General features: G+C 49.9%; 1 pseudogene; it reads left to right on the top strand.

Annotated features, from left to right (window-relative positions):
* The first annotated feature begins 10,390 nt into the window (after nt 1-10,390).
* Nucleotides 10,391-13,766, top strand: LOC119252150 (HLA class I histocompatibility antigen, alpha chain G-like; annotated as a pseudogene).
* The last annotated feature ends 6,300 nt before the right edge of the window (nt 13,767-20,066 follow it).

The raw sequence follows: 20,066 nt of genomic DNA, 5'->3' as shown, positions 1-20,066 counted from the left end.
GACAGAGGACCTTACTGTGTGCAGCCTGTGGACCCATTTGGTGGACTCTGAGTGACAGTGGCCTGCACTGCAGGGTGAGGCTACCTGACCTCAGGCATCTGGACACACTTACAGGTGTTTCACTTATGAATACAGCGCCAGAATTATAATGGACCAATCAGGTTCAAACTCCCTATGGACCAATCAATTTAATCTTTCATAGGTACCATGCAAGGGTTTTGAGACCATTCAGGCCTGTAAATGAGCCAATCTGATTGCAGCTTGACCGACACCAATCAAACAGTTGGGCTTACAATGGGACCCATCAGTCCTGAAAGGCCGGCTCCCTGAAGAGGATACAAGCCAGGGCAGCAGCCAGCTTGAGCTACTTGATTAAGTGGCTACAGATCAGATTCATCAGTCCTTCTAGAAAGAACTTTACAGAGACTTTCACAGACTTCAAAACCTCAATATACGTTTGAGACCAATCCTGAGAACTGAACACTACTCTTCCCTCTGGCCTTGCCTCTAACATTACCTGCAGAGAGCATCGTTGACCTGTCCCTGGTGTTTCTTCAACAATAAAAAAACAAACACCCAATTAATAAATGGGCAGCAGATATGAATAGAGAGTTCGTCAAAGAGGATATGCAGAAGTCAATAGAAGTAAAAAAGGTTTTCATTGTTTCCAACAGAGAGATGCAGATCAATACCATGGTGAGATGCCATCCCACATTCATAAAATGACCCAGTGCTGAGAGGGGGTAGGACAAAGGAGCCCTGAATTACTGCAGGTGACAATGTAAACTAGGTAAGTATTATGGGAAAGAGTCTGGATTTATCTTTAAAAACTGAAGATGCAAATCTAGCAATTCTACCCTTGGGCATCTACCTAAAGATATAAAACCATCAATGAAAAAACTAATATTCTGCTATAGTCCTGGCCACATAAACAAAAGCTAATACCCATCACCTAGATCCTGGAGGATAGATCAAGAACACGTGTCATAAAGTAAGAGGAAATAAACCATTTTCAGCAAAATGGGAGTTGTAAGACAAGTGAGAACGCGTAGTAAGACAAGGGAGAATGATGCAGATAAACATTGGACATTTACATAGTAGATGCTTTGATAAAGTAACACACTGATAAAAAGTAGGGCACTTTAACAAAATCCTGAGGACTCAGAGGCTGAGAGGGAGGGGAGGGAGATGAACAAGGGGATAGAAAGGATGGTGGTGGGAAAAAAAATAATACAGACAAAATCATAAGGACAATGGATGCTTTCCACCATTATGGAAATATAAACATAATTTGTGGGATATAGGAGAAGCAGAGATACAGGGAAATTTGGGACATTAATGTGGATAGATGGAGACTGTAATTAACAAGACACATAAATTTGCTAGGCAATGTAAAATGTACAATTCTCCTAAAAACACAAATTACCAAACTGAATTAAGAAGAAATAGGGACCCTAAATATTCACATTTGAACTGGTAGGGTCAATGGAAATTGTCAGATTTTTCCACTCTCCCACCATTGGCGTCTAAGATCCACACCTGTGGGCTTACCCTCGAGCCTGATGGGGGCCCTGGAGTGAGGTGTGGGCCTGCATAAGTGGGCAGACCTGGAAAGACACCAGCAGCAGCAGAAGCAGCAGAGCAAGCAGAGAGCAGGAAACAATGCCAGAGAGCCCAGAATGAGTGAAGATTTGCAGGGGGCTGGGAGGCCTGCCAGCCTCCTGGTCCCCTAGTCCCCCCTGCCTGCCATGTACCTGGTTGCTGCACTACCCATGGTGTAGAAAGATCATTAAAAGCCACTGAGGGCTCCAGGACTCTCCTTTACCTGTCTGCCTGCTCTGTGCTTTGCTGGCACTACAGAACTAAAGAAACTCAATACATTTAAAAATATTCCCCAAAGAAAACTCAGGCACAGATGTCTTCTCTTGTGCATCTATCAAACATTTAAGTATTAACAGGAAACCTACCCAAACTGTTGCAGAAAACAGAGGAGGAAGAAACACCTTCTAAATCATTTCTGGGGTTATTATACCACTACACCAGGACCAGACAATGATATCCAAGGGTAACTACACACCGTAGTCTCTGCTGAATCCTTAAGGAAATAACAGCAAATCTAAGTCAACACACTATGTACTACTAAGTTTATTTTAGCATGCAAGTTTGAATAACTATATAGACATCAACCTAATGTATTATAATCATAAAATAAGAAGTATAGGATCATCTCCACGATGAAAAACATTTAAAATTTTCATGAAGAATTGGGCCTCCCCTGGTGGCGCAGGCGGTTGAGCGCTGCGCTGTGAAGCTGTCCATAGCCTCTGCAGTGGTGGTCTGATTCCGGCCTGCCTGCGAGGGTCCCACATGGTGCTGCAGACCTCTTTTGTCTTGCTGCTGCTCCCTCAGCAGTGTATTTCATCAGTCTGCTTGTTCTGCTCCCCGCTCTGTCTCTGGTGAATCCTCTCACCCTCCCGCGCATCTGGCCTGTACCCTGGTTCTTGTATAAATAAATAAATCTTTAAAAAAATTTTTTTCCTGATGAAATTTTTCAGCAAACTAGAAATAACAAGCCACTTCTTCAATTTGAAACTGTCTGTGAAAAACCTACAGCTGACATAATACTTTATGGTGAAACATATGTGTCGCGGCAGGAATGGGCACAGTGCAGGTTTTCTATGATTCTAGCAGATGGGTGGAGGAGAATCCTGGAGCCCTCAGTGGCTTTTCAGGTTTTTATTGGGACTTACCAAGCACACAACAGGCAGGTGTGCTGGGGGGCCGGGAGGCTGGCAGGCCTCCCAGCCCCCAGCAAGTCCTCATTCTTTCTTGGCTCTCTGACGTCCTCTCCTGTCCTTGGCTTCTCTGCTGGTAGTTCCCTTTTGCTCTCTTCTTCCATTCATTCTTCTCTCTACTCTGCTGGCATCTCTGTGACGCTGCCCATATAAGCCCTGTCTCTCAGCCCAGGTATACCTACTTATGCATGCCCACACCGCACTCCAGGTGCCCGCCATCGGGCATGCGTTCAGGACCACAGGGATCCATCATTAATCCTAATGGCAGGAGGACAGAAAATCCTGAAAATCACTTACCCTGCAATAAGGAACAAAACAGGGATGTTACCTCTCAGTCTAGTACACATGAGACTGGAGATCTTCCATGGTGCATTTTACACCAGGTTCACTATGGATTCGGGCAGACAGAATTCTGGAGCCCTCAGTGGCTTTTTCAGATCTTACTGCTCTCTCAGGGAACCAAGTACACAGGCACACCAGGCAGGGAGGCCTAATGTGAGGAGGCAGGCATGGGCCTGGCGGGGGGTTGGGAGACAGGTAGGCAACTGAGCCCCCCAGACCCCAGCAATCTTTATGCTCTTACCCTCGGCTCTCACTGGTGGTCTCTCTCTCTCCAGGCCCCAGAGATTAGTGATATAAAAAGCCTGAGTAACTCATTTACCCTATGTGCATTATGAAAGAAAATGAAATAAAAGGATTATAAATTATAAAGAAAATGTAAAATACCTACGTAATTTGCAACTGACAAGATGACATGTTGCAAGGACTCTTTGGTGGCTCAGGGGTTAAAGTCTCAGCACTATCAAGCTGTTGCCAGTCACTGTGACTTTCACTTGATCCTCTGCCAGGGAGCTGACCCACATGGCGCAGCAGACCTCTCCTGTCTCCCCGCTGCTCCCCTCAGCAGTGTATTTCTGTAGATCTGCCTGTTCTGCTTCCCACGCTGTCTCTGGGTGAATCCTGTTACCACCCCAGCATGTCTGGCCTACAGCCCAGTTCTTGTATTTATAAATAATAAAAATAAATCTTTTTTTAAAAAAGAATATCCTTAGGCAAAGAACATTTGTAGAATTAATAGGTAAGTTTACCAAATTAGGGGGCAACAGGTAAACTATATTTCAATGTAGTGGTAATATCAAAATTTGAAAATGGATAATTCTAAATTCTACATTTTATTGCATCAAATAAAATATTTGACATCAGTTTAAGGAAAGTGTATAAGATTTGTTCTGCACCTCCCCCTGCAGTGACCTTCAGGGCTAATGGCTGTTGCCATGGTCCCTGAGGTCCAGCGTGGGCAAGGAACTATGCCCGCAGGGGGAGAACAGCAAACTCCCTAAGATGCAGAGAAGCCGAATACCTGCCAAGAGATAACGACCACCAGAAGCCGCCACAAAGACTTAAAAGGGATGCTGACCACATGGAACCTTATCTCGCTTTCTCAAGGCCCACAAACTTTATTCTACTATAACTGTCTTTCTAAAATCTTTTCTTTTCCTGGTCTAAAAAGGACATTGGTTGTGCGTAATTTAATAATTAGGCTAATCCAAATGAAACATTACTAAACACTGTGTTATAATAGAATTGTTGGTTTAATAATCTTTCTATTATGTGCTTGACTTTAGTACCTTTGATATTAACTGCACTGTAAAATAAATTCACCCATGACAATTAATTATGAGTAAAAATGAGTAGGTAGTAGTAGTAGTTAGTACAACAAGAATATAATTATATAGAACAAAAGAAAGAGTTAATAGCCTGTCTACTTAGAAATGTAGCTAGGTCCAGATGTAACTTCGGACATAGATCACTGCCCTGTCAATGATAAGCTAAACCTATGAGCAAGCTGGTTTATTTCACTGATAACCGATCCTATGCCTTTAGAAAAACATATATATATACTGACCACTGACTCAAATAAAGTTGCACTCAGATTTACACTCTCTATTGAAGTGTGTCTGTTTGTCATTTCTTTAGCCAAATCCCTGACCACCCTGTGCAGTCTCTCATCCCTGAGACGGCCTCATTGTTCACTGCTGTGCTGGTCTGCGGCAGATTTGCACACTGAAATCTACATAGCACTAGAGAAAGTGAAGGAAAAGTAAATGATGAGAAAGGCCATATTCAAGGACTGGAATACTCCATACTGTTAAGGCATCAATTCTTTCAAATATGATCTTTAGATTAAAAGCAATTCAATTCTGAACCCTAAATGCCTGTCAAAAGCTTTGCAGTTGTTTATAAAAGACATTGACAAAAAAAAGACATTGACACACTGTTTCCACAATTTTTATGCAAATACAAAGGACCTCCAAGAGTAAAAATACTTTTATCACAAAGAAGAATCTTGGAGGAGGCCCAGTACCTGTTTTCAAGATTTAGTAAAAAGCTCAGCTGTTGAAAGCCAAGTGGTGTTGGCACAGGGATGGTCCAGGCCAGTGGAGCAGAACAAAGAGTTGGGGTGAGAACATGCAGATATCCTCGTGAGAAAGGCAGTGAAGGCAGCTCAGTGGGGACAAGATGTGGGGACCAACTGACAGGAAAGGATGACACCGTCGCTGAACACTAACTGACATGAACAGAGACCTAAAGAGAAAAGCTAAACTGTACTACCCGATAGAAGTTCAATTGTACCACAAATCTGAACCACAGAGAAGTTTACATTCTTTATAGCTGCACTTAAGACAACAAAAGTAAGGGGTGAAAATAATACGGATATTTTATAAGACTCCAGACATGCCAAATACTCTGATCTTAGCAAGTAAACAATAAAAACATGATTGAGATATTGTTCATTTTTCTCATCACTTTTCTTTCTCAAAATCACTCTTTACTGGCTGACCCTGATCATTGACTGAAGGTGCTTTGCTGTTTACCGTCCAGCGCCCCATCAGCATGAGGCTCCCAGAGGAGCAAGAGGACAGGGGTTTCACCTGAAATGTCCCAAATAGCCTGGCATCTGGCACACAGTAGGTACCAAACAAATATGTTAATGAGAGAATAAGTGAATGACTCCCTAGAGCGGAGACTGGAATGGAAAGGTAGAGTTCCCTGGTATGTGATGGGGTGGGGATGTCTTAGTGTTCAGAGGGGTAGAAGCAACTCACTAGCTCAACCCAGGCCAGGAGCCAGGTGGCAGCAAGAAAGCAGCCCTCAGCACTGGGCATGCTGCCCAAAAGCCAGAGCACCTGCTGCCTCTGCAGACTGCACTGGAGGGAGCCTTGGCCAGGTGGCAGGGTTGTAGGCACCAAACTTCTCATTCCAGACTCATGTCCAGAATCCATCGATTCTGCCCAGCTGGAAGGCAGGACTCAGCTATTGTCTGTGGGTCTCTGGGAGACTTCCCCTGCCCCTTTGTGGGATCCCCAGCCCTCCTTGTTCTTGGGGCGCTTGTCTCAGTGCCCAGAGTTCCTGCTGGTCAATCTAAATGTATAGTCATGCGGGGGCCTCTCATCAGAGCAAAAGTCCTGGTATGAGGAACACACTGGGAAACCAGGATCTGCTGAAAACAGCAGGCAGACATTATGGCCAGACTAGCAAAATCAGCTAGAACGTCTTACTAGAGTAGGGACTAGAGATGATGTGCTTTGATTAGCAGGAACTATGGAGCCTCCCAGTAACAGCCCCTGGTCACTGCACCAGAGCCTACACCAGGCAATAACACACACCCATAACATCCCCACACATGTACATTCCTCCACATACTTGCCCATCTTCTCTGAACCTGGGTTAGAAAATTGTGCCTCATCACTATAAACTTGACAACTTCCATACTGTAAGGCAGGAAGACCACAGGGCAGGTTTTCTGATCCAGCAGACCAGGTAAAGGAGAAATCAGAGTCCTTAGTGGCTTTTTGCAGGCTTTTATTGGGATTTACCCGGTACACAGCAGGCAGGGGTGCTGGGGGGCAGGGAGGCTGGCAGGCCTCCCAGCCCCCAGCAAGTCTTCACTCTGGGCTCTCCGACCTTCTCTCACATTCTCTTTGCTCTTCTCATGGCTCTGCTTCTCTCTCGGCTTCTGCTGGCGCCCCCGTGACGCCGCCCTTAAAAGCCCAGTCTCTCTGGGCCTCCCCAGTGGCGCAGCGGTTGAGCGCTGGGTTGCGAAGCTGCCCGCGGCCTCTGCAGTGCCAGTTCGATCCCCGGCTGCTCCCCGGCCACCAGAGGAGGGTCCCACATGGCGCGCAGACCTCTCCTGCCGCCCGCTGCTCCCCTCAGCAGTGTACTTCAGTCCTTCTGCCTGCTCTGCTCCCCGCTCTGGCGAATTCTCTCACCCTCCGGTGCTTCTGACTGTACCCAGTGCTTGTATAAATAAATAAATAAATAAATAAATAGAAGTATTTCTTTATTAAAAAAAAAAAAAGCCCAGTCTCAACCCAGGTGAATCCCATCTACCTATGCCCACACTCTATTCCAGGTGCCCGCCATCAGGCATGCATTCAGGTCCGCAAGGATCCATCATCTATCCTGATGGCGGGAGGGCAGAAAAGCCTTACATTTTTTCCTTATCCTACAGTCCACCCCTTCAGGGTTTTCTGCCATATAGTCTTCATATATACAATTTTCTTAGCAAACAAACAATGCAGCCATGGCCCACAAAAGCAAATATATCACAATATAACAAAATACAACAGAACACAAATAAGTCCAGGCAGGGCCCCAACCTAGTGGCAAAAGACAATTATTGGTACCAGCAGATGAGCCACCAAATCTGCTGCCGAAGGCACTGCTCATACGAGGGAGGGGAATCATTCACAGCATCTACTATAACATGCCAGGAGCCGTCAGGCTTCCTGGCCTTCTCTGGCTGTAGTCTCGGCTACAAGCCACACACAGCATCCACCCCCAGGATGCACTCGCTCTGGGATTGGCAATTCTATACTGTTGGTGGTAATCGCCAACCCTCAGGGTTTCTGTCTGCAGTCGCTGCAACACTCGGCTTTCATAGCCACCAATGCGACTTGCAGACCCCTGCACTCAGGCCAACCCGTTGCACAAGCACATGGGTCGGGGATCCAAACTCTACATGTGGCCTCTTTCAGGTCACCTCTTCAGCTTGGGCTCCACCCCAAGCCACGTTCCCCACCCGTCCCCCAAGGACAGGTTCCTCAGCTCCTCACCCTCACTCGACAACAAGCAGGGCATCACCCACAGGTGATTTTACGAGACTCACAGGTCTTCAGCATACTCAGGCTGCTTAACAGCTACTCAGGGCTTCCCAAACTTAGCATCAGTACCAGCTTTTGCCTTCTCAGTTGGCTTTTCTCCTCCACCTGGCTGCTGGGCATACACAGGCTGCTTTTGGCCACCAAGGCCTACTGGCCACCCCCAGATTCCCATCTCCTGGGGTTTACAAACAAAACTGTTCCACCCCCAGGGTCCCAAAATATATCAACCTGCAAGGTCCTCCGCCTTCTGGCGGGATTGTCAGTCCAAGTTCACCAGTCCATGTCCATCAGTCGAAGTCTGTTGGCCTCTCCCTGCATCAGCACTGGCAAGCTCCAAATCGTGGTCCTCTCCTCCCCGACAATTCTGCTGCCTCAGGGGTTGTTGGCTGGTCCTTTCGGGTGTCGTTGGCTGGTTCTCTTGGGCATCTCCTTCATGCCAGGTTTCGTCCTGTAGCTCCTGGACCTTGTCCCTCTCCTGTGCCATGACGCCTCCAGCGTTGTTGCAGCCAGACACAGTCTGTTTTAGTCCCTCCAGGTCTTCAGAGGGCTCCATACCCGTCTGCATGGATCATCTTGCCAACTTACACCAATTGTAGGGACAGGAAGGACCACAGTGCAGGTTTTCTGAGATCCAGCAGACCGGATAAAGGAGGAGTCAGAGTCCTCAGTGGTTTTGAAGGTTTTTATTGGGATTACCAGTTACACGGCAGGCAGGAGTACTGAGGAGCTGGGAGGCCTTCTCTCTCGGCTTCTCTTTCAGCTTCTACTTCGGTTTCTGCTGCTGCTGGCGTAACCGTGACGCCGCCCTTAAAAGTCCAGTCTCTCAGCCCAGGTGTACCCACTTGAGGTGCCCGCCATCAGGCATGCATTCAGGATCACAGGGTTCCCTCATCTATCCTGATGGCGGGAGGGCAGAAAAGCCTGACACCTTTTACCTTATCCTACACAATGCATTACTTTAAAAAAATCACATTAGTTCGCGATCTATTATTATGTTAAGCGAGGTCTATGGAATTAATGTAACAGAATAGACAGAATAGAAAACATTCAGTGGTGTTACAGGTATAGCTGCAGGAAGGGCACAGAGCAGAATCTCTATGACCCTACGCAGCTGGGTGAAGGAGGAGTCCTGGATCCCTCTGTGGCTTTAGCAGGCTTTTATTGGGATTTACCAGGTACATGGCAGGTGGGGGGGGAGGGGCAGCGGGGAGGCTGAAAGGGCTCCCAGCCCCTGGGGAGTCCAATCTTTCTGGGTTTCCGGAGTTCTCTAGTAGCCTCTGCTTCTCTGCTGGTTCTGTTCCCCATGCAAGTGCTCACTCTGGTATTCCCCTGGACACTGTCCTTATGAGCCCTGTCACTCAACCCAGATGAATCCCATCTATGCATGCCTTACTCCAGTTTACCCCCATCAGGCATGCATTCAGGACCACAGGGATCCATCATCAATCTTAATGGTGGGAGGGCAGAAAAGCCTGATACTTTTTCACTTACCTTATGCAGGCTTCTCTTTGCAAACAACATGAAAAACTACCACTTGTTTCAATTTATAATTAAAATTGTAAAAAAGTTGAATACCCACAAGCATCCTGAAAGATTATAAAATGCTATTCCTATATTTTTAAGGCTGTGTGTTTTTCATTTACTGTAGTGCCAGGAAGGCACCGAGCAGGTTTTCTGTGATAGGGGAGGATGGGGAAAGGAGTCCTGGAGCCCTAGGTGGCTCTTCAAGCTTTTATTGAGCTTTTTACTGGAGTGCGGTGGGGATGGGGGCAGGGGCTGGCAGGCCTCCTAGTCCCCAAGCGAGTCTTCACTCTTTCTGGCCTCTCTGAAGTTCTCTGGTGGTCTCCACTGCACTCTACTGCAAGGCCTTCTCCCCTCCTGCCTCTGCTCTGTCTGCTGCTGGTGGTGTCCCTGTGAGGCCGCCCTTACAGGCCCAGTCTTTCAGCCCAGGTGCGCCCACTCACGCATGCCCACAGCATGTCCAGGCGCCGCCCTCAGGCATGGTGTAAGACCGCAGGTGTGTATCATGGATGCCAATGGCGGGAGGAGAAAAAAACCTGATCGCTTCCATTTACCCTGCAGGGTTCTTTGACTTTTAAGACTGTGCGTGCAGAGATCCTGAAACGAAAATGTTTGAGACTCAGTGACCCAGAACCAGGGACTGAAAAAGTCTTGGTGCAGAAGAGGAGGAGGGGGCGGAGCAAAGTCTGGTCCGGGTTCCCAGGGCCCTGTCTGGGAGCCGGAAGATTACTGTCGGGGATTCCCCACCTCCCCAGAGTTTCACTTCTCTCTCTCTCACAACCTGTGTCGGGTCCTCCTTCCTGGATACTGGTGACTCACCCCAGTTCTCTCTCCCCACTGCCTGGAGGTCTCCAGAGCAGCCAATCAGCAGCCCCGCGGCCCCGGTTACACAGTCTACACTCGCCAGCCCGGACACCCAGCGTTTCTGGCCGGTAGGTGAGGGCCATGGGGCCCGCGCCCCTCCTGCTGCTGCTCTTGGGGGTCCTGGCCCGGGGGAGACCTGGGCAGGTGAGTGCGGGTCGGGAGGGAACCCGCCGCTGAGGAGGGAGGAGCGAGGTGTCCCCGCGTGACGGCAGCTGCAGCGCTGGACCCGGTAACGACTTTTCCTCCATCGCTGGCCCCGTTGTCCCCCCTCAACCCCTCCCTGGACACTTTCCTCTCCCTCCCAGCCCCCTCCTCCTCTTGCCCCCTGATTCCCGGCATTTCTGGTCCCGCTGCCCCTTAACACTCTGAGGAGCCCCCTCGCCCCTCCCCTCCCGCCCCGTCTCCCCAACCCGGGTCTCCCCTCCCGCCCCCAGGCTCCCACTCCCTGAGGTATTTCTTCACCGCGATGTCCCGGCCCGGCCTCGGGGAGCCCCGCTTCATCGCCGTGGGCTACGTGGACGACACGCAGTTCGGGCGGTTCGACAGCGACTCCCCGGGCCAGAGGATGGAGCCGCGGGCGCCCTGGATGGAGCAGGAGGGGCCGGAGTACTGGGAGGAGGCGACTCAGAGAGCGAAGGGCATCGCACAGGCGTTCCGAGAGAACCTGCGCACCCTGCGCGGCTACTACAACCAGAGCGCGGCGGGTGAGCGGGGCGGGCCCGGGGCGCTCACGACCCCACCCCCGCGGGCGGGCGGGGACCCCAGACCCCGGCCCGAGCGTCCCCCGAGGCAGGGGGACCCGCCGGACCCTCAACCCGGGACGAGCCTCGGGACGTTCCCCGCGAGGTTCCCGCGTCAGTTTCGGTTTATTCCGGCGGGGGGGGGGGGTGTGACCGCGGGTGACGGGGCGGGGACAGGCTCTCACACCCTCCAGAGGATGTCTGGCTGCGACGTGGGGCCCGACGGGCGCCTCCTCCGCGGGTACTGGCAGTTCGCCTATGACGGCGCCGAGTACATCGCCCTGAACGGGGACCTGCGCTCCTGGACCGCGGCGGACACGGCAGCGCAGATCACCCGGCGCAAGATGGAGGCTGCCAGAGACAGGAAGCTGCTGAATTACCTGGAGGGGGAGTGCGTGGAGTGGCTGCGCAGATACCTGGAGATCGGGAAGGAGACGCTGCAGCGCTCAGGTAAGAGGGGCCTTGCAAGACCTCCAAGGCTCAGCTCTCCCACTCCTGACACCCCAGGAGCAGTGGAGTAATGGTCAGAACACAGACCTCTTTCTGGTAAGAGAGGGAGGAGACCTCCTGGGTTACCTATTCTGTGCTAGAGAGAGACTCCCCCACAGCGCCCTACTTTTTCTGAAGGACAGTTAAGGAATGCAGTCTCACCTGAGCTGGAAGGGATGGACCATCCCTGAAATCACCCTTCATTGGCTCCTTTTGATCTGGCAGCCGTCTTGGGAACCTTCAGTTTCTCACTATGACTTGTTTGTGTTCTGATTAACATTTTCCAGATCTGACTCCTGCTTTTTTGTGTCCTGAGGTCAGGAACATAAGTCTGTGCTTTCCTCCTTAGACACCTGCATCTTCCTATCCTGAGCTCTTACCCTGATTCTAGAACATTTTAAGAAACAGATTAACCCAGACTCCCCAGATCAGGCCGGTTTATAGGTTTTGTGCTTCCTCTCCCAAACCCATTTCCCTGTCCATTCTGAGGATGGTGACATGAGGCTGCTTCAGTCTCCATGAGGGAAAAATCCAAAGTGTGAATGTTCTGACCCTTCTCCTCAGAGCCCCCAAAGACACACGTGACCTACCATCCCACCTCTGACCAGAAGGTCACCCTGTGATGCTGGGCCCTGGGCTTCTACCCTGCGGACATCACCCTGACCTGGCAGCGAGATGGGGAGGACCTGACACAGGACACAGAGCTGGTGGAGACCAGGCCTGGGGGAGATGGAACCTTCCAGAAGTGGGCAGCTGTGGTGGTGCCTTCTGGAGAGGAGCAGAGATACACATGCCATGTGCAGCATGAGGGGCTACTGGAGCCCCGAGTTCTGAGATGGGGTAAGGAGGGAACGTGGACACAGAGGAATCAGGAGCCCTTCTGGAGAACATCACCTGGCTCTGGATGAAGGCCTGGGTGACAGGGTCTCACTCTTCCTTCCCTTCCAGTGCCCCCTCCTCAGCCCTCCATCCCCACCATGGGCATCATTGCTGGCCTGGTTCTCCTTGGAGCTGTGCTCTCTGGAGCTGCGGTGGCTGCAGCTGTGAAGTGGAGGAAGAAGTGCTCCGGTAGGGAAGGGAGTGGGGATCTTGTCCCCTGGGGGACAAGATCAAATCCCAGGGAGAACTTGCCCTGCCTGGTAATGGGAAGCACCTTCTATGCACTATGTTGTCTAGTCTGGAGCTGATTGCTAACACTCATGCTTTTGTAAATCATTTATGAAAATGAATCACCACCTGTTCACCTTGATAATTCGGTGATGGGACAAATGTCAGAGGGGAAGGTCCCTGCTGAGGACAGACTCCAGGAGGTGGTTACTCCAGTCTCCCTTTATAGCCCTTCTTCATATTTTCTGATCCTGTCCTGGGTCCTCAGGCACAGTTTTGTAAACTTCTTTGTGGCCCAGACTAGGGGATTCATTTAAGACTTCATGGCCTGACTCCTTTGTGGTCTCACAGGATGTTTCTTCCCACAGGTGTAAAAGGAGAATGTTACACTCAGGCTGCAGGTAAGTGTGGATCAGGGGTTTATCCCTGATCCCCTGGGGACAGTGTAGATGGAGCCCATGGGGTAGTTACCCACCTCAGTCCCTCCTCTGGCCTCATCTCTCATGGCTCTCACCAGGTTCTGTTTTGTCCTCCCCCAGGCAGCAGCAGTTCCATGGATTCTGGTGATTATCTGATAACCCCTAAAGGTGAGATCCTGGGACCTATGGTAGGAGAGGCTGGAGCAGAGAAGATGGAACCAGGTTATGGGGAAGCTGTGAGAGGGACATTCTGACGATGCGGTGGCCTATTGAGAATGTCGACACTTCCCTAACTTTGTTTATGATCATTTTCCTTTACAGGGTGAGGACAGCTGCCTTGTAAGGACTGAGTGATGAAGGATTTTTTTCTCATCTTCACTTCATGGCTTCAACATCCATGGTTTTTCTGTTGCAAAAGACCTATGACCTCCCCGGTGGCGCAGCGGTTGAGTGCTGGATTGCGAAGCTGTCCGCAGCCTCAGCAGCGCTGGTTCGATCTGATATCCGGCTGTTCCCCGGCCATCGGAGGAGGGTCCGCATGGCACGCAAACATCTCCTGCCGCCCGCTGCTCCCCTCAGCAGTGTACTTCGGTCCCTCTGCCTGCTCTGCTCCCGCTCTGGCTCTGGTGAATTCTCTCACCACCCCGCGCTTCTGACTGTACCCAATGCTTGTATAAATAAATAAATCTTTAAAAAAAAAAAAAAAGGCCTATGAGGGCCTCCCTGGTGGCGCCAACATCCACTGATTTTCCTGTTGGATAAGGGCTATGACGGCCTCCCTGGTGGCATAGAGAGTTGAGTGCATTGCTGTGAAAGTGCCTCCAGTCTCTGCAGCATGGCTTTGATTCATGAGCCATATGGCCAGAAAGACCCACATGGTGAGGCAGACCTCTCCTGTCTCCCCAGCTGCTCCCCTCAGCAGTGTATTTCAGTAGATCTGCCTGGTGAATCCTCTCACCCCCCACACTTGTGGCCTGTATGCCAGTTCTTATACAAATAAATGTAAGATTGATGAGTTCATTAGTGGGGTTACTAAAATTTGTGATTACATAAATCGGAGACATGAAGACCAGCCAGAACTGCACGTTCACTGTGCTGAATCTGTGCAGGTAGGGGCAGGAGAGGCTGTGAGAGCCAAGGGAGTTGGGGCCTGTGTTTAGTTGGTGCTCATGGTCACTCTTGAGGCATCTCTCTGCTCCTTTGTCCTTGTCCTTCAGTAGCGCCTGTCCCAGCAGGACCTGTGATCACAGGGACTCAGATACCACCTGGGACTGTCCTGTCTCCAGGAATGTGGGTGGAGGCTGTGTGTGGCCTGGTCAACATAGGTTCAGGGCACAGTTTGGTCCTCAGTCTTCATACTCTATGTGTTTATACCTTATTTTGGCTTTTACTTTTTTATGTCTTTTCATATTTAGCAAACAGGCCTCATCTCCTCTGGGTGACTCTGATGGCAGCAGGAGGCATCTGCATTGTCCCCACAAGACCCAGGGTGACCCCTGCACACTGGAGTACATGATGTTAGAGATTGATTTCCAGACTCATCCTGTTCTTGGCCTCATTTTAGTACTATATTCTGGATTATTCTTTCCATCTTTTCACATATTTTTTAAAGAATACTACTACTGGTATTAGTAGAAAGGATGATTCGGTAAATTTTTGTCTTAATGTCCTGTTGGATTTCTATTTCCTCTACAACTTCTCCCTCTAACCTGACCCTTAAGTAACCCTGCCCAGAGTGTGTGGGGACAGGGAGGACGGCTGCTTCACAGTGTCGTCAGTGTGGGCCTCACGTAGGTGACCTTTGAGAAAGAGTTTTAGGGACACTTTGCACATGGCGTTGTCCAGGGTAGTTCAGTCCAGGCAGGACAACCTCCAGTGCAGATGCCTGAGGCAGGAATTTGTGTGGCTGAGATAAAGACTGCTGGACCAGAGGGCAGCTGAGATAAGATCTGTGTGCACCCAGATCATTCAGGCCTGGAGGATGTTGGGTTTGACTTTGAGTAAGATGTGGCGTGACAAGAGCATCTGAACAGATACACACCTGTGGGAATTCTCTCTAGTAGCCTCAGTCTGGCTGCTGTGCAGCATTGAAGGATGCAAGGTAGGAAGAGAAATGAAGGAAACCAGTGTAGGTCCCAGGACAGAGAGGTTGGAGGAGGAGAGGAGGTGAACAGGAAAACAATAGGAAGTGATTGGATCTGTGTATATTTAGAGATGGACTTTACAGCATTTCCTACTGCTGGGCTGTGAGAAGGGGGTCAAGGATGAGTGTCTCAGACTGTGCAGGCAGTAGTGGAGCCTTAGTAACATGGGGAGACCCCAGAAGAACCATATGTGGGCATCCTAGGTATTCAATTTAGGAAAGGTAAAACTGAGATCTATTAGAAATGAAAGTGATGTTGGCAACTGGACAGACAAGTCTGGAGAATAGATGAAAAATCTGAGTTAAGAAATAGACTTGGGGCCTCCCCGGTGGCACAGCGGTTGATCGCTGGGTTGCGAAGCCGCCCACAGCCTCTGCAGCACCGGTTCAATCCCCGGCTGCTCCCCGGCCACCAGAGGAGGGTCCCACATGGCGCACAGACCTCTCCTGCCATCTGCTGCTCCCCTCAGCAGTGTACTTCGGTCCTTCTGCCTGTTCTGCTCCCTGCTCTGGCTCTGGTGAATTCTCTCACCCTCCCGCGCTTCTGACTGTACCCAGTGCTTGTATAAATAAATAAATAAATCTTAAAAAAAGACTTTAGGGCCTCCCCGGTGGCGCAGCGGTTGAGCGCTGGGTTGCGAAGCTGCCCGCGGCCTCTGCGGCGCCGGTTCGATCCCCGGCTGCTCCCCGGCCACCAGAGGAGGGTCCCACATGGCGCGCAGACCTCTCCTGCCGCCCGCTGCTCCCCTCAGCAGTGTACTTCGGTCCTTCTGCCTGCTCTGCTCCCCGCTCTGGCTCTGGTGAATTCTCTCACCCTCCCGCGCTTCTGACTGTACCCAGTGCATGTGTAAACGAACAAACAAACAAACAAATAAATAAAAAATACATGCCTCTTAAAAAAAAAAAAAAAAGAATAAAAAAAAAGACTTTATTAAAAAAAAAAAGAAATAGACTTGGGAGGTGATAGGATGAATGATGTTTGAAGTCTTGAGCTTAAAAGTTCCCCCAAGTAGTAATAACTAAGGAAAAGAAAGCAGGTTAAATCCCAGACCCCCCAGTTATGAGCAATCTGTGCAGACAGCCTCTAGAGCCTACTGCACTGTCTGACACCATGTGGAGACTGCATGGAGACCAGGGAGCCCCCACTGCCCTCAATGTCTTCTGTTTTCCTAGGAAACAAAAGCAAATATAGACCAGTTGGAACCACATCAAACTAACAAGTTCCTACACAGCAAAGGAAACTCATTAAATATAAACATATAATATTGAGTGGAAGAAAATATTTGCACATCATACATCCAAATTATATAAATAACATACAGAACTCAACAACCAGATCGTAATTAACCCAATCAAAACATGGGGAGAGGCGCTAAGTACAAACTTCTCCAAAGAATATGCACATGATCACAGGCACATGGAAAATACACATCACACATCATCAGGAGATGCTGATCAGAACCACAATAAGACACCACCTCACACCTGTGAGATGGCTCATATTAAAAAGACAGGAAACAAGTGTTGGCAAGGTGTGGGGAGAAAAAACCCTCATACATTGGTGGGAATTGGTCCAGCCCTACCAGCCCTAAGGAGAAAAGCTTGGGAGTGGGAGTTCCTTAAAATATTAAAAAATACATCTGCCAGATGACCCAGCTTTCCACTCCTTGGTATTTATCCAAAGAATGTAAAAACTAATTTGAAGGGATATATGAGCTCTGTGTCCATTATGGAAACAACCAATGTGCTTAACAATAGGTGAGTGTTCCCTGCTCCACTCAAGGGAGGGTGGAGCTGAGCAAGGAGGAGAAGAAGCTGGAAAGAACATGTGGTGTGTATACACAATGGAATACTACTCAGCTGTGAAAAAAGATAGAATCTTGAATTTACGACAATGTGGATGAAACTGGAAGAAATACTAAATGAAATCAGAAGGAGAACAACAAATACCAGATGATATCACTGATAAGTATAATATAAAGAAACAACGCAGGGCCTCCCTGGTGGGGCAGTGGGTTGAGCACAGTGCTGTGAAGCTGTCCCACAGCCCAGGTTTGATTCCCGGCCAGCCAGGGAGATTCCCACATGGCGCGGCCGATCTCTCCTGCCTCGTCTGCTGCTCTCTCAGCAGTGCTTTTGGTCCGTCTGCCTGTTCTGCTCCCCACTCTGTCTCTGGTGAATCCTCTCACCCTCCCGTACCTCTGGCCTGTACCCCAGCTCTTGTATAAATAAAAACTCTTTTTAAAAAAAAAAAAAAAGAAATAATGCAAAGGGGGAGATAATACCTAACCAAACCCTTGGAATCTGGCTGCGGAACTGAGGCTACCAGACAGGGGTGAGAGTGGGCAGTAAAAGGAGTAAGAATGTCTGGAGGAGTAGGGTTGAAGACTCTGGGCACCTTGAAGGTGGGAGTGGTGAGGTAACACCTGAAGAGGTGTGAACCTGTCCCTCTGAATCATGTACAGTGTATAAATAAATCCTACCTCAAAAAATGCAATAATAAAAAAATGAAATGCAAGAGAAAAAGTAAATTGTCTCCTCCACCCATCATTGATTTCAGGACTTTGCCTTCGCCTCCTCACTGTCATGCAGGGTGAGGGGCTGGTTTCCCACAAGGGCAGAGGCAGGAGGTGCAGGGACTCCTGGGGCTGCTCAGACACCACTGAGTAGAGACACTGCAGAGAGGGCGGCTCTGAGGGGGACCAGAAACAGGGTTGGAAAAACCCAGTATTGAGGATCTGGTTCCCAGTGTGAGAGGAATGAATGAGTGTGTGTCTGTGTGTGTGTGTGTGTGTGTGTGACAGGAGAGACAGGCACACAATATAAGACAGTGGAAAGACAATTACAAATCAAGCAGGTTTGGAGCAGGACTTGTGGCAGCAGAGTATCTGGAAGAAGGAGGGGGCGTTGGGACTATTCCCATGGTTAGATTGTGGGAGCCTGGGTGGGGCCCTGTTCCAGGACCCCTGGTGGGATGGGGAGGCCCCCTCTTCCCCACCTCAGGTCCCTCTCTCCTCCTCTAATGCTCACTCCAAGCTTATCTCCTTTGGAGTCAGGGAGCTCCAGCCTGGCAGCCCCTCTGTTTCCCAGGGGGTCACTTCCTCCATGGGCTGCAGCTACTCTCTCTCTAGACCAGAGCTGGAGGGAGTCCCACAGGGGGAGGGAGGAGTGTGTGCCCTGCTGGCCTGGCCCAGGGGCAGGATTAGCCCAGGTCACCCCAGTTACTGAGCTGAGTCTTTGTCCACAGTCCAGGAAGGGAGGGAGAGATGGAACAGGGTCAGCCTCAGCTCCTGGAGGAAGGTGTAATGTTAGTGTGGGTGAAATTATTGTTTGTCATTTCAGGGATTTTCCCTTCTCTGCAGGGTAACTCTCCAAGTGCATCAGGGGAAGATCTCAGATAAACCCAGACTAGTGCCCCCACCTCTCTCCCTCCCTTCATCAACAATGATGTGTTCAGGAGGAATGTCCCAGAACTGATGCTCCACACTGCAATGATACATAGAAATAGACGTTGGATTATTGTATTAGCTTCTAGGATTTGAGGTAAGATTTTTTCTTTTTACTGTAAAACTTATTTTGTTTTTGTTGTCACTGTAATCATGTGCAAACTGAAAAATACTGGGAGCGGGAGAAAGTGTTGAGTTTTCAGAGTGCAGATGAAAAAGGGAACAAGAAGCCAACAATGACAATGAGACAGACATTTGCGCAGAGTGTCCAGTTTAACCCATGTATGATCCCCTTAACCCAAGACTATGACCAGTTTTGATCTCTGCTCAAACAGAATCAGGATGCTTTTTCACATAACAGCCCTTGAAATATCTGAAACCCCTGTGTGCATAAGCAGGGCAAATCCCAACAAAACACATGGTTGTTTGCAGTGTGTTGGTTGGTGTGAAAGTCCTAACCTGCCATTACCAGAAACAAGAGTCCTCCTGAGCTGCTTTTTATGTTACTTTATTCATTTCTGTATTCAAACTACATGTATTTAGGGTACCATCCACCAGGCATTGGGGTTGCAGAGTGAGCAGTCCCAGGACTCTGTGTATTTGTAACTAAGAGTCCAGCTGAGGAGGTGACAGGTGACCTGAGCCCCAGGGGGAGCAGGAGGTGACAAGGAGGTGAGTAACCCCAAGGAGACAGGGTGAGAATCCCAGTGCTGGGCACAGGGCGGGTCCAGGGCTGGGAAGGGTGGGAGCTGGAGCTATTGTAGCGGGTGCTGGGGGGCCTGGGCCTTGCCCTGGGCCTAGACTCCAGCCCGTCCCCCCAGCGGGTGGGTGGGACTCGCACAGGGACTCCCCCCGAGAGCCTCAGTTTCCTCACCTGTGTGTGGTGAGGTTAGGGATGTGGTAAGGACAGGGAGCTGATGCCTGTGAGTCTCAGCTCAGGGCCTGGCACATCGTGGACGCTCAGCCCCTCTCTGCTCTCCTGGCTGCAGGGAAAGGGGGTGGGAGAGAAAGTGGAGGTGATGCCAGGCCCTGTGAGCCCTCCCTGCCTGGTGTGGGGACCAGAGAGGGCAGGTGAGGGTCCATTTTGGGAAAGGCCTGGGGCGCCGTGGGGAGCAGAGACTGGAGAGGGTGAGAGTGTGGGGGGCAGGGAGGAGGCTCCTGGTGCCTGACCAGGGCAGGTGTGGTCACCTCCTCCCTGAACGTCTCCTCTGCCCTGTTTGTTCCCCTTCCTCACCCACTTTGCGGGACAGCCATAACCTCGCGGCTACTAATGGACCCTCCTGGAAGAGGTTGTGGGAGCGTGTGCCTCAACTATTCTGTGTCTTTGCCTTGATTATTCTTTGCTTTGACTATTCTGTGTCTTTCACAGCTGAAACT

Source organism: Talpa occidentalis, unplaced genomic scaffold (assembly GCF_014898055.3).
Source record: "Talpa occidentalis isolate TD23 unplaced genomic scaffold, MPIMG_talOcc4v2.1 talOcc4.2, whole genome shotgun sequence".
In the NCBI taxonomy this organism is placed as follows: domain Eukaryota; kingdom Metazoa; phylum Chordata; class Mammalia; order Eulipotyphla; family Talpidae; genus Talpa; species Talpa occidentalis.
The sequence above is the reverse complement of the archived record's forward strand: the minus strand, read 5'-3'. Positions and strand labels throughout refer to the sequence as shown.